Here is a 12,132-nt window from a genome sequence, read left to right as displayed (position 1 = left end):
ATTTATTAAGTGAGGACTTAAAGGGATAAAAAAATGCATGGTTAAATGCATGGTCCACCTGTTTATTGCGTTGATGTCAGTGAATCTGAAACCCTCTCTTTAACTGTCAGAGGAGCTGCATTCATAAATAACACATTAGCATTCACCACGGGTCCGGCGGTAAACCTGCACGTATGTCACACGCGAGGCACTCATTTTCCCCTCTGCTCACCCCAGCAAACAGTCTCATACATGTCATCAGAAGAAGCCTGATCTCTTAAATATACATTTAAGACGTACAGGTCGATCAGTCTGGTCACACCGTCCATAAGCCAATCTGCCACCAAGTGTTCCGTGTCAGTGGGCCACAACACATGCTCTCTAATGAGCAGCGCGGCTCTCGTCCCGGGCTCCAGACTACATTCCAACGCCTCTAATAGGACCTCGTCCCACTCTGTGAGCTGATAGCGGCTTCATTAACCACACTATGAACCTGCACAGGAAGTCGATAGGGGGTTTTATTAGCGTTTTATTACGCACCAGAAACCAGAGCCGTCTTAATTGGAGGCAACAAGGAAAGTGAAGATGTGAAGCGAAGGAAAGGGGGGAAAGGAAGAGGTAATCTCTTTCTCATCTCTGTCCTTTTTCCCTTTCTGCCTGATCTGGTGGAAATCAAAGGTAGCGGGGGGAAAGCAGAGATGAATAGAAATGTGACACAAAAATAGAATTTTACTCCTGGGGAGGTGCCCATGTTTGTTCCCTTTTACTCATTCCAGCAAAGCTAACCTCAATCCTGATGTGCCCACGGCGTGCATCAGGAGCTGCTCGCAAGGAGGAGCTGCAGTGTTGACATATGAGGACGGCTCTGGCAGAATTTTTACATGTTCTGGGATTTATCCAGGTTGAACTTGGCTGTGGATCTAAATCTGACCTGGATTCATATCATGGTAGGTAGCATGAAAACTCCCCTCTGATCTTCACCACACAAACCGAAGTGTGCGAGTGGAAGAGCTTTCACCACGACAAGTCGCTTCCCTATTTCTGTGTTCCTTCCTCTTGTAGTGTGACACAGTGTGGGTGTGTGACAGAACGTTTGGTCTCTTCGACTTGGCTGAAGACACAATGATGGTCTATGTGTGGTGGCCAGCAGAGACAAACATGAAACACAGAACTATCTGTGTCTACGCCCTCACATCCATTATGTTCAGAACTCAGCCCACGAATGTCAGCGCTTTTTCCTGAATCTGCTCAACCTTTAGGGAGAATCGTAAAGCAACAATTTCCTCCAGGGAGAACCAGTGTGTATCGAGGTTTCGGTATGAGCTATAGCCATGCAGAAGAGAGTAGTTTTTTTCCTCCAGGTTGCATTGTATTAAATAACAGTATGTGCTATATCATCCATATTAACTGTTCAGGTGCTGCTCTCCACTCTGCATCCAGTGTTGCGGATGAGGACGGAGGTTTGGCCTGCCTCTTGAGGACTCTCATTGATTGTGGACAGGAGTGGCAGCAGCAGGCGTGGCAGCCTCGTGGCATTTTCAGATTGCCTCTTACGTGCCGCAGCGACATTCCTCTGTGACCCAGCCTGCCGGTCAAGCACCGTCCAAGGTTGTGCTCCATCCACCGGCGAATGTGGTCTTTAATTTGGATTTCTTCACATCTCTCGTATTCCTGTTGACAGCAATTGTTGTTTTACCCATAGTGACAAAATCCTCCACAACCCTCTCCACATCCCGCGGTGTTAAGGGACCAAACGTGATTGTGGGCACTTGTCACGCTACACCCCCCTGTCTGTGGAGCTGCATGAAAAAAGAAGGTAAACCGATGGAAAGATCAGACTGAAGTTGGATCAGAGAGGCAGAATCATAGCCCTTCATCTCCTGTGGAAATATAATAGAAACAAAAAAAAGCTACGGATGCCGCCATCTTTGGGTCCAAGAGATCCTGCAGGAGACCATTCAGCGTCTCCTTGGTTTCTCTTTTTCATCGTGATGATGAACTTTCACCTTGTGCATACGTCGCCATATGATCTGGGCTCTGACTGGTCAAGGCACCGCAACATGATGCTGGAGGTCAGATGAGTGTGTGATTTGACAGATGTCGCTGTAGATGTAGATGAAGTGTGACAGCCTGTGACCCTCACTCCTCCTCACTCCCATGGCGTAATATATTGACATTGAGAAACCGGACCTTTGAGTCCTATACTGACGAAAAGGGCAGCCTTCCATGTTTCATGTTGACGCATAGGCGATTCCTTCCCATGTAGCATTGCAGGGCTGGGATGCGTCACATAACGCAAGGAACAGAGTGTGGGGAGTTGGGTGTGGAATGTGCGAGGTGGGGGAGCGTCGCTAGGGGCGGAAGGGCGAGGGACATGGAGACATACGGAAGCTCTCTTAACTGAATCATATTGGATTTCAGTTGCTATTTACCGGAGTCGTGCGACATGTTGTTATATGTAACATGAATGAAGCACCATCTGATGGCTTACTAACTCCAACCTTCGTTGCTAAATGTAGAATGAAAGGAGTGCCATCCCATGGCTTACCTTAATCCAACCTCTGTCATTTTTTTGTGTTTCGCTGCTGCTGAAGGCTGAACACGTGCTTCACTTGAAAACCTAATGCATCAATATGCAACGCTGAAGGCTGCGTTTTATGTCAGTATCAGGCGCAAAAGTCCACTTTCCGAACGTCAGTATATTGAACATGCAAGTGAGGCTGTCTAGTCCTTTTATATGGGTCTCTCTATATATTAGCACTTGAGAGGTTCTTGAACTTAATTCATGGAATAAATTACGGTTCTGGAACAAATCGTATGAACTATAGTAAAGTATTTGAGGTATCAAACATATATTAGGAGCGAAAAGCACATCAACCTTTTATTTATAAGCTCCTGTTTTTGCTGTAGCATGAAGTCAACATCCTTAGATGTGTGCTCTAGATCTATACTCCAGCATACGATATTACTGTGCTGCCTGTCAGTTTTTCTGAACATCGCTCCCTCCGTTCTCTACTTCCATGCCCTCAACCGCTACCCTGCCAAATATAGTTTAAATGAGTCAATCATACACTATTTAGGTGAGCAGAGTTTCTCTACCTCCGACTTGTCTAACAGGTCCCGCTCCTGGCTACAGCTGGATGCTGACTCTGAGCGCAGTGAGTGGGGCACTGGCAGCAGCACAAAGCTTCTTTTTAGTCCGTCTCACTTCATTTCCGCAGCACTTCTCTTAAGCGCAGATCTCCAAGCTGTACTTACTGGAATACAGTGGGGAGGCAGTAAAAAAAAAAACCTGCAGTATTTCAGGAATTCACCACCTACAAGTGACATCTGAGATTAATTGTGCATGAAGGAGTTGCGGGTGTGCAAGGGGCGAGGGAGCTGAAGGAAAACAACCTTTTCCATTTTCAAATGGCTTTGATTGGAGAAATAATATAAAATGGGGGAGTCCCTGGTTTGTGATGATCAAAACAGAACCTGAAAATTGGATGTTTATGATTTCCTGGAATTGAAAGCCATTATGTCTGCGCGGAATGGTACCAAGCTGAGAAGTAAGTCGGGACGGGAACGTCATTAGGCAAGCCACTGCAGCATATGCTAATGTCGAACTTTCCTGCCCAGCACAGCCTCATTTGTTTGATGTTGCTACAGAAAACAGTGGAAATTTGTTTAAAAAAAAACAAACAAAAAAACATGCATGTCTTTTTGACCTTTTTTATTTGGTTATTATGTTGCATTATTTTTGTTCCTGCACTCTTTTGGAATGACTGATTCACTATTTTAAAAGAACCTTTGAATGCAATGATAAATGAAAAGTTGAAAAGACTGACACTTGTGAAAAAACATCTCTATTTCACTTCACAGGCTCACTTAACAAAATAAGGAGAACTCACCACACGCAGTCAGTGTCTACAGTGATTGCGCCTGGGAAAGACTTTGCTCAACCGGGATGGTGCCAGAAGTGTGATGTCCACCTTCAAGACAAGAAAGCAAACCCTGCATTTTTGATCTGTAGGACCGACTGGCATGGAATGTTTAATCGCTAGGTGTCAAAGATCATACGTGGAAGAGCTGTACTTCAGAAACACAGATATGATCTTCCACCTAAAATACATGGATGATAATTCCAAGGTTTGCAGTTTACATTCCTTCTGACCAAGGCTTTCATGGAAAAACAAATGTAAAGAAAATGCAACTAAAACTTCAAATGAAGAAGATCATATGTGGAAAATAACATTTGAGCTTCAACATCCCTTTGCATTACAAGCTCAGCTGTAGGCTTTTGCTATGGTTACACTTGTTTTCCAAATATGGTGCCACTGTCCCAACACAGACGTGTAGCTTTGAGTGACTGTAACATTGATTTATTTTTAATAAACCTCAAGTAAAATAGAGTCAAATGCTTTGGTGGAATAGGGCAAAAACATTTCCTGTCAGATCTGCTAAAGGTGTTGGGGACAATTGCGCTGACATCCAAACACAGACGTATGAGGCATCTCTGTCAAGCGACTTTCATTCCTTACGCAACTTTTCTTCTTGATGGGCTCAACCGTGTGCAACACAATGCCTTCCGGGCCTTGAAGACCGCTATAAATACTTTTGTCTTGTGACGTAGTCGTGCAAGGATTCGACAAACTAGTTTATTTTCTGGTGTCCGACATGAATAATAGAAACCCGCATGAAGAGGGATGTTGAAGTCGTGCACCAAAGCAGGTCCATTAACGGTGTGACTCATTAGGAACGGGTTCATGAAACGGCATTGTGACGCTGAAGAATAAAAATAGAACCTGAGTCAAAACAACTCCTCTTAAAGTCATTTTTGAGAATTGGGTTTTAAAAAAGCCTTAAAGCAGCCTTTTCTGGGTGAGCAGGTTTTACACAGTGATGCAACAATGACTCAGTTCAAGCAAATGCAGAAAAAAAGGGCCCCAACTGAAACACTTCAATGTGAAGGGGACATGAGACGAAAATATTCTACTGTCCTAGGAATTCAATCGATTGAGTCATTCTGGGGACGTTCAAAGACAACTTATCAAAATAGCTCACTTGCAGGGCTCCCCATCCATTTGGCTCTAGGGAGGAAGAGGAGAGGAACTCCAGCGAGTTGCTTGGAGGATTCCACTTCTCTTCCCCTGAGGACACTAAAATGCCTCAGTAGATTTTCGGCCAACTACTTCAGCACCTGGAGGACATTCACTTGGCTTCTTCTAGTATCCTGAAGGCCAGAAAGCATTCAATGAACCACAAATAGGCCTAGAGGTTGAAACAGAGAGATGGAAGTATATAAGCTATTGATGTGGGAAACCAGAGAGTGACCCACAAAACGTTATTTTTCTGAAAAATTGAATTTCAAATTTGAAATTTTTGGTTTTCTATGTATGTTGGATTTAGCCGGGGAATGGCCCCTCACTAATAGTGATGAAGCCAGCCAGTACTAACATCACGTCATACACCATGGCATTTGAACATATATATATATACACAGTCCATCTTCTACTCCACTTTGTCAAAGTGTTACACTAGCCTTGCAGGGCATTCACTGTAGGTTGTTTCTCCATAGCTTTTATAACATCTAATTTTAATGAGTCTGCCTCAGTGATGGGCTGGTGAGGTTTCATGAAACAGTCTTTATTTTCACAGGTCAAAAGATGGTGCTGTAAGTTTGAAACACGTGGGAGGTTTCACTGTTTAAAGGAGTTCATGGTTTGCGCCATGAATTTCTTGAAACTGTGGCGGAGTCTCCGCATGGAACACAGCCAATGAAGAAGCAACAGAAACATTGGATCAGAGGGGAATGTTTTTAACATTTAGCAAAATGGAGATTATATAAACTCCAGTTTTAAATCATGAGAAGTTGACTTCCCCTTCAGTCTGCAGCCGTCCTCCGGTCCCGCAGCTTATATGTCCGGCTGAAATGCGCAAGTTGAGTTCTGGGAGCAACGGTTCTGCTTTAAAAAAAGGCGGCTCTCATTTAAGCCCATGCTCCATTACATGTAGCGGAAGCCCTGGAGTTGTTGAAGACATGACGGCAGAGCTGAGTGGGTCATTCAGTGGTTCTTGAAAATAAGGACAGAGTTTCATTAAACCTCATCAGCCTGTCCGTAGTGTAGTGTCCCTCATACGCACACAGCACTAATGTATCATGGCTAGTGAAGTGTCAATGCTGTCACGTTGGAAGTTCAAAAATTTTGATACAACAAAAAGACAGTGATATACAGTGGAAAATTCGTTTTTTGAACATCCCGGACTTCAAACAAATCGGAGTTTGAACAAAAATTTGGATACTTTTTTTTACTTTTTTACATACTTTTGGACCGTGGTAGAGTGTCACAGGGGAGGCGCTCGCTCTCCACACTTCCGAGGCTGGAGCGCTCACTCCAGGGTTTGATGTCCTGTTGTGGGATGGAGCTGGGACAGGGATGAGGCGAGTCTGGGACAGAGCGTCACTTGGTTTATGACTTTGTCACAGCCAAACTGCACAGAAGCACACATTCAGAGCTGGACACGCACCGGGCACCTCTTCACTTCTGGAGAGACGTCACTCACTCGGCAACCCCTCCCACATGCAGCGGCCGCACACATAGAGGAACAGCGCACCTGCAGCAGACACGCTACATTCACTCCTACAAAAGACTATTTTAAGGCTTGGAACGCATTATTTATTTTTCCGTTCATTGTAATGGGAAAAATCGATTCAGATTTCGAACAAATCGCTTCTCGAACGGCCGTCTGGAACAGATTGTGGTTCAGAACCGAGGTACCACTGTATTTATTAAAATTGCATAGCAAAGTGTCCTTTTGGTCCAGTTGGTTTCCTTTAAGAGGCAGTTTGTGTTGGTCCAAAGGTGAATCGGGAGCAGATTATGGACCAACTAATCACCAGTTTGCAACATTCCGGCATAAATCCCAACTTGCTTGACAGGGTAAACGGATTAGATTCAACATTAAATAATGACTTTTCAGCAGTAGCACGATAAGTACACGCAGCCTGTTGCAGACTTAACAGCAGCTTTCACTAAAAGAACAAAGTGCTTTTTTCCGGCGCAGTTGCAGCACCTTGAACTCTGGGGAGGATGTGTGTCAAAGGGCTGGCACCTCAGCAGTCTTTTCATATTATTCAATAAAGGCACCCAGGAGAGATGAGCTGGGTGTGTTTCCATGGAAACCCTCCTCTGCCCTGATCTCAGCTGTGTGGTGCATCCATGTGACAGTTTATTTTTCATCACAGTGTGCAGTCACTGTACACACGTGCCAGATCTGACCATCTCTGCAGCCGGGCCAGTTATGTTTAAACAACTGAGCCTCTGACGCTATGTGGATTTGTCAGGCGGTACTTCGTGCCAGAGCTCTGTTTAAAAAACGGTAGATCGCAGACGAAACATTGCCGGACATATGGCTGCGAACTTGTTGGCTTCAGAACAACACAGTTGACCACAGTCCATCACAGATGGGAGCAAGTGAGGCTTGCGTGTGCGTGACGTCGCCTCCCCTGCCTCCCCACCTTCAACAATGATCTTGAGCATGAGCTCTCCGGCGCCGACGTCCTCTCGAAACAAGGAAAATCTCTTTAAAGGCTGCTCTCGTAGTCGGCGGGACAATTGGTGGAACTTGAAGGGGAAGTGCTCCTCGAGATAAGTTTGTGGAGTTAAGTGGAAAGAGAAAACCTGATAATGCAACTTCCAAAAGCTGATAAGGCCAAAACATGAAAATGTTTCCAGACCCTCCCCATATTTTCACAACAGTCTCTGTTTATAGCAACGGAACTTTGGATATTCACGAGGCTCAACTTAAACTTCAAAACTGAGGTCACTTTCACATGGAAGTGTTGCTAAATATGCTGCTGGAATATGCAACAATAGAGGAGCAAAGTAAGCTGGAGCAGCAGTCACACAATGTTCTGGTGACCTCTGCTGTCAGGCCCGTTTTTATCTCACTCCTCTACTCTTTGTGATCAGCACCAACACACTCGGCCCTAAGTCTGAAGCTCTTCATTCCTTTCTGTTTTCCTTCTTTCTTCTTTTCCTCCTCCACTCCATGTTTCAACAAATCTTGGTGTGTTTTCCAAACCCCGCGGGCACCTTCTCACATTCTTTCAAGCTCTGAAGACACATTAAGAGCCAAGAAAAAGGCAGCAACATCAACTCTGGCCTTCACCTTGTTATATCTCTGGACTTCCTGATAGAGAACCAATCCGTCTTGGACTTCCCTCCAGTTTTCTTAATAAATCAGACTGCACCAGGAGCAAGTCGCCCCCGAGGAAGGTCACGGCAAGGCCAGGTAGCCAAACCCAAGCTGGGTTTCTGAAGACATCGGGCGATACAATGACGGCTCTCACTAATGGTGTGGAAGTGACTGCCTTTTTTCCATATTCAAAGTCTAAATGTTTAACTTGAGACTGACGAATAATGGACCATTCAGTTTTGAGCTTCGCCATGTTCTCAAGAAACACTTCACGGTGAGGTGGTGCCGTGATTGTTGCCGTGCAGCGATTAGTGCTGCTGAGTTCAAATGTGCCACCTGGGTCCTTTAAGCTCAAAAACGTTCTCCATGTGCTGGTTTAATTTTCCGAAATCACACGTTCGGGTGACTTGTCCTGCTGAGCTATTTTCAGCTTCCGTGTGTCATGAGAGTGGTAGCCTGGCCAGTTAGCCGCCCACGCCAGTTCAGGCTTGGTTTGCAAAACAATGCATGTCTGCCCTTTAGAAGACTGAATCGCTCCCAAACCAAACACCTTCATTATGTGAGGGAAGAATGTTTGACTCACTGGGGCAGCACAAGAGGAGCACGAAACATTCCACAACCCATTCTGACTCCCATGGCGTAATATATTGACGTCAGGAAATTTGACTTTTGACAGCATCCTATGCTTGACGCCAGTGTTGCGTGCTGGTGCATTAGGTTTTAACTGAATCGACATATCATGATGCCATGGGCAGCGTGTCAAGTCAAAGAAAGACGACGGTTGGTACTAGGGAAGCCATGGGATGGCGTTCCTTTTGTTCTATGTGTAACAACGGCCGCAGTCTTCAGACACTAAGGAGCAGCGCCACATAAGCGCCGGAAAAAACATCCGAGGTAAATCAGTCAAGAGAGCCTCCGAACATTTCCCTTTAACTCACGCTACCTTCCTGCGCACCATGTTCCTCATGCAGACTTGCAAGCATGTTCTCTAGAAGTATTAAAATAATTTCTTTCTGATGGCACAGAATTAAAGAAATAACTTTTTTGATGACTCATTTAAAGAAGCAAGAATTCAGCAGTTTTGTTCATGATTTTCAGTATATACAGTAGGCAGTATGTAGACATACAGTATGCATTTTAACTACTGAAGTTCCAAAAAAAAATTTTTTTATCATTTATTTTAGTGGTGGGAATTTAACAAGTTAATTGCAATTAATTAATTACAACAAACAACACAGTCAAATTTATAACTTAATTTAATTTAATTTACTTGAACAGGGAACCTTTGTGAGTGCAGGAGTGCCTGGTCCACTGATCACACTGACGCACAAGACAGGTGGCAGCGAGGATGATAACAACAACAACAAACATGGAGGAATCCCTGAACAAAAGCAAACAAAAGCATCTGTTTGCTTTTGTTCAGAGATGTTTTTCACTACACAATGGCCAGAGTTTCCACTACTCTAAATGTACTTGAAATTCTTATAAAATTGAAATTCTTGTACAAATATTTTCAAAACATTAAAAGAGCTTTATTTTTAATAAGGTGATATAAAAACTTGAATATAGCCACCATTGTGATTTATTGTGCCATTGTCAAACTGATGCAAAAATGTTGTTTGTTTAAATGTATGTATGGCTCCATCACTTGATTCAGTAATATACCAAATTCATTCAAATTGAAAAATGTGGCTTCTTGTGGCAAATATTCTTAGACCATTAAACTGCGATTAATTGAGATTAATTTATCACAAATTCTCTAATTAATTTTTTTAATCGAATCACACCCCCTTTTTTTAGGCAGATCTGCAATTCTTATCATACTCCCAGGAAGTCTTAGTTGTTTTTTTTTTGTAAGCTTTGTTTTGACTTAGTATAGTCGGCGACAGGAATTTTTCATTTATTTATTTTTTTATTCTTTAGAACATCATGTAGAGCAGTTGGTGACTCCACTGCGTTTTCATCTCAAATGTTTGCACACCCCAGTCTTTTTATTTGAATCCCTGATTGATCAAATGCCCTCTGGCTCTCAATAAAAACCTGGAGATGAATTGCTGCTTGTGTGTTTGACATAAAGCACTTCAGCCCAACTGCCAAGCTGAGAGTCAGTATTGAACAGCTGGAGACGTGCTGCATATGATTTGTTGCAAGCTGCCGCATATTTAGTAATAATTCAAGCAATCACCAACGCTGAAGCAGATTTGTTTATTTCCACGCTCATTAAATGATGAAAAACTCAGGACTTGAATTGAAGGAAGCAAGGAATGATGGACAGGAGTAATGGAGATCAAGGGATTTACAGCAAACGCTCAGTATTTGGCGTGTTTCAGACGCCCAGACACACATTAAATAATATCTGACACTTTGCATTAAATCACGCGTTCGCAGCCAAATAACAAGGCAGAGTAGTAAAAGTAATAAAGTCTGAAATATGGGGAGTGGTTCACAGTGTTTCTATGATATTAGGAATATACTGAGTATTTTACCTCCACCTTGTATGTGATCATGTTACAGTGGTGAAATCACTCAAACCTGATGCGCAGATGTCTATGAAACGTTGTGGCCAGTGAGTGTCGATAGTGCTGAGTCATCAGCGGAGATTGTACCCAGATCTTATGTAAAACACTTTCACATCCACTTACTCAAACATTAATCTTCTACTTTTCAACAGCAACGTTATCTCATCCAGAAGCTTGGAACGTGGAGTGGATGTATCCACTGAAATAGGAAGCCTCTCCCTGGAAGAGGGTTGGAGAATATTATTCTCTGTGCGACGCAGAAGAGAACCATGATGAGAAAAAGAGGAAGTCAAATTGTGATCGATCTTGGAGAGCTGCGACTCTACTTTCTATTAATCCTGGTGATTTTCCAAACAAGGTTCCACCATCGGGAGTGATGAATTCCAAAGCATCTCCACCAGCAAATCTGGAGATCCATATTTCAGATAACTCACACTTTCAAATGAGCCCCACAACAGCTCGCCGTGTCATTTCATGAAATTCCCCGGAGGGGCTATAACCGGGGCGTTTCATCACCACTCTGTTGCTCCAGCAGAGCAGATCCATCAGACAGAAACGCACTCACGGAAATAAACAAACCTCAAAGAACACTGGCGCACGCCGAGAGGGCGGGCGAAAGATGATGAGATAGCAGGAGAGCTGATTGAATTAAAAAGAGAGACGGGGGCTGGAGGAAGGGGGCGGTCAGTCAAGTTCAAAGTCGAAAGGGGTGAGGTTGGGGGAGGATTCTTCACAGGCAGGATTCCTCCCTTCAGAGCCGTGACGCTGTGGCGAAGCACTTACGGATGGTGGGAGGATGTTAAAAGTCCATTCTTTAACCTCCCTGACCTCCCACGACAACAAGCAGAAAAACAGCTGTGGGCTGTGCACTCCCCAAACACACTGGCTCACTCTCACCAGCTATGAACCAACAGGTGTGCTATTATTTCCACCTCCCTCCGGTCTTTTTTGTCTTTTTACGATATAACAGCCACTATCTCTGCACCCTGTGGGCAAGCCGACTTTTGTTTTGTCCCACAGATCCCTGCGAGTCAAACCATCTGTAAAAGAACACATTTTCTTTCTGTTTCCAATGCACAGCCCCATCATTGTTGGTTTATTTCTCTCTAAAGGAGAAATATGAGAGACTTTAAGTCTAATTTGTTTGACTGAAGTGGACCCCCCAAACAGAGCAGCGTAATTTATTTTAAGGGGTTGTAAAACTGCTGACCTGTCACAGTTCTGACTCATGAAAGGGTCCTCATTTCCAGAGACCACTGGGTGGCACTCTGAGCTCAAAAACCTTTGGATTTATTTAATGTTTACAGACAGTGCCACCTACTGAGCTGTGAAAGTGTAAACACTGATTCATCTGAGCCCTTCTGTAGCAAACAGTAGATGTATGACGTTTGTCTTTCATTGGTGTGCTGCAGTGAAGGGTAGATGAGGTTTCATGAAACGGTGTTGTGATTTT

At 43.9% G+C, this 12,132-nt stretch overlaps 1 long non-coding RNA gene across 1 annotated transcript; it reads left to right on the top strand.

Moving 5' to 3' along the window:
• Window positions 1-809: 809 nt before the first annotated feature.
• Window positions 810-2,054, top strand: LOC128756486 (uncharacterized). Its single transcript, XR_008414237.1, has 3 exons — window positions 810-926; window positions 1,395-1,587; window positions 1,682-2,054. It is a non-coding gene; the product is annotated as an uncharacterized LOC128756486 (long non-coding RNA).
• Window positions 2,055-12,132: the final 10,078 nt, after the last annotated feature.

This window comes from Synchiropus splendidus, chromosome 3, assembly GCF_027744825.2.
Source record: "Synchiropus splendidus isolate RoL2022-P1 chromosome 3, RoL_Sspl_1.0, whole genome shotgun sequence".
NCBI lineage: Eukaryota > Metazoa > Chordata > Actinopteri > Syngnathiformes > Callionymidae > Synchiropus > Synchiropus splendidus.
Note: the sequence above shows the minus strand (reverse complement) of the source record. Positions and strands in the feature narration are given on the sequence as shown.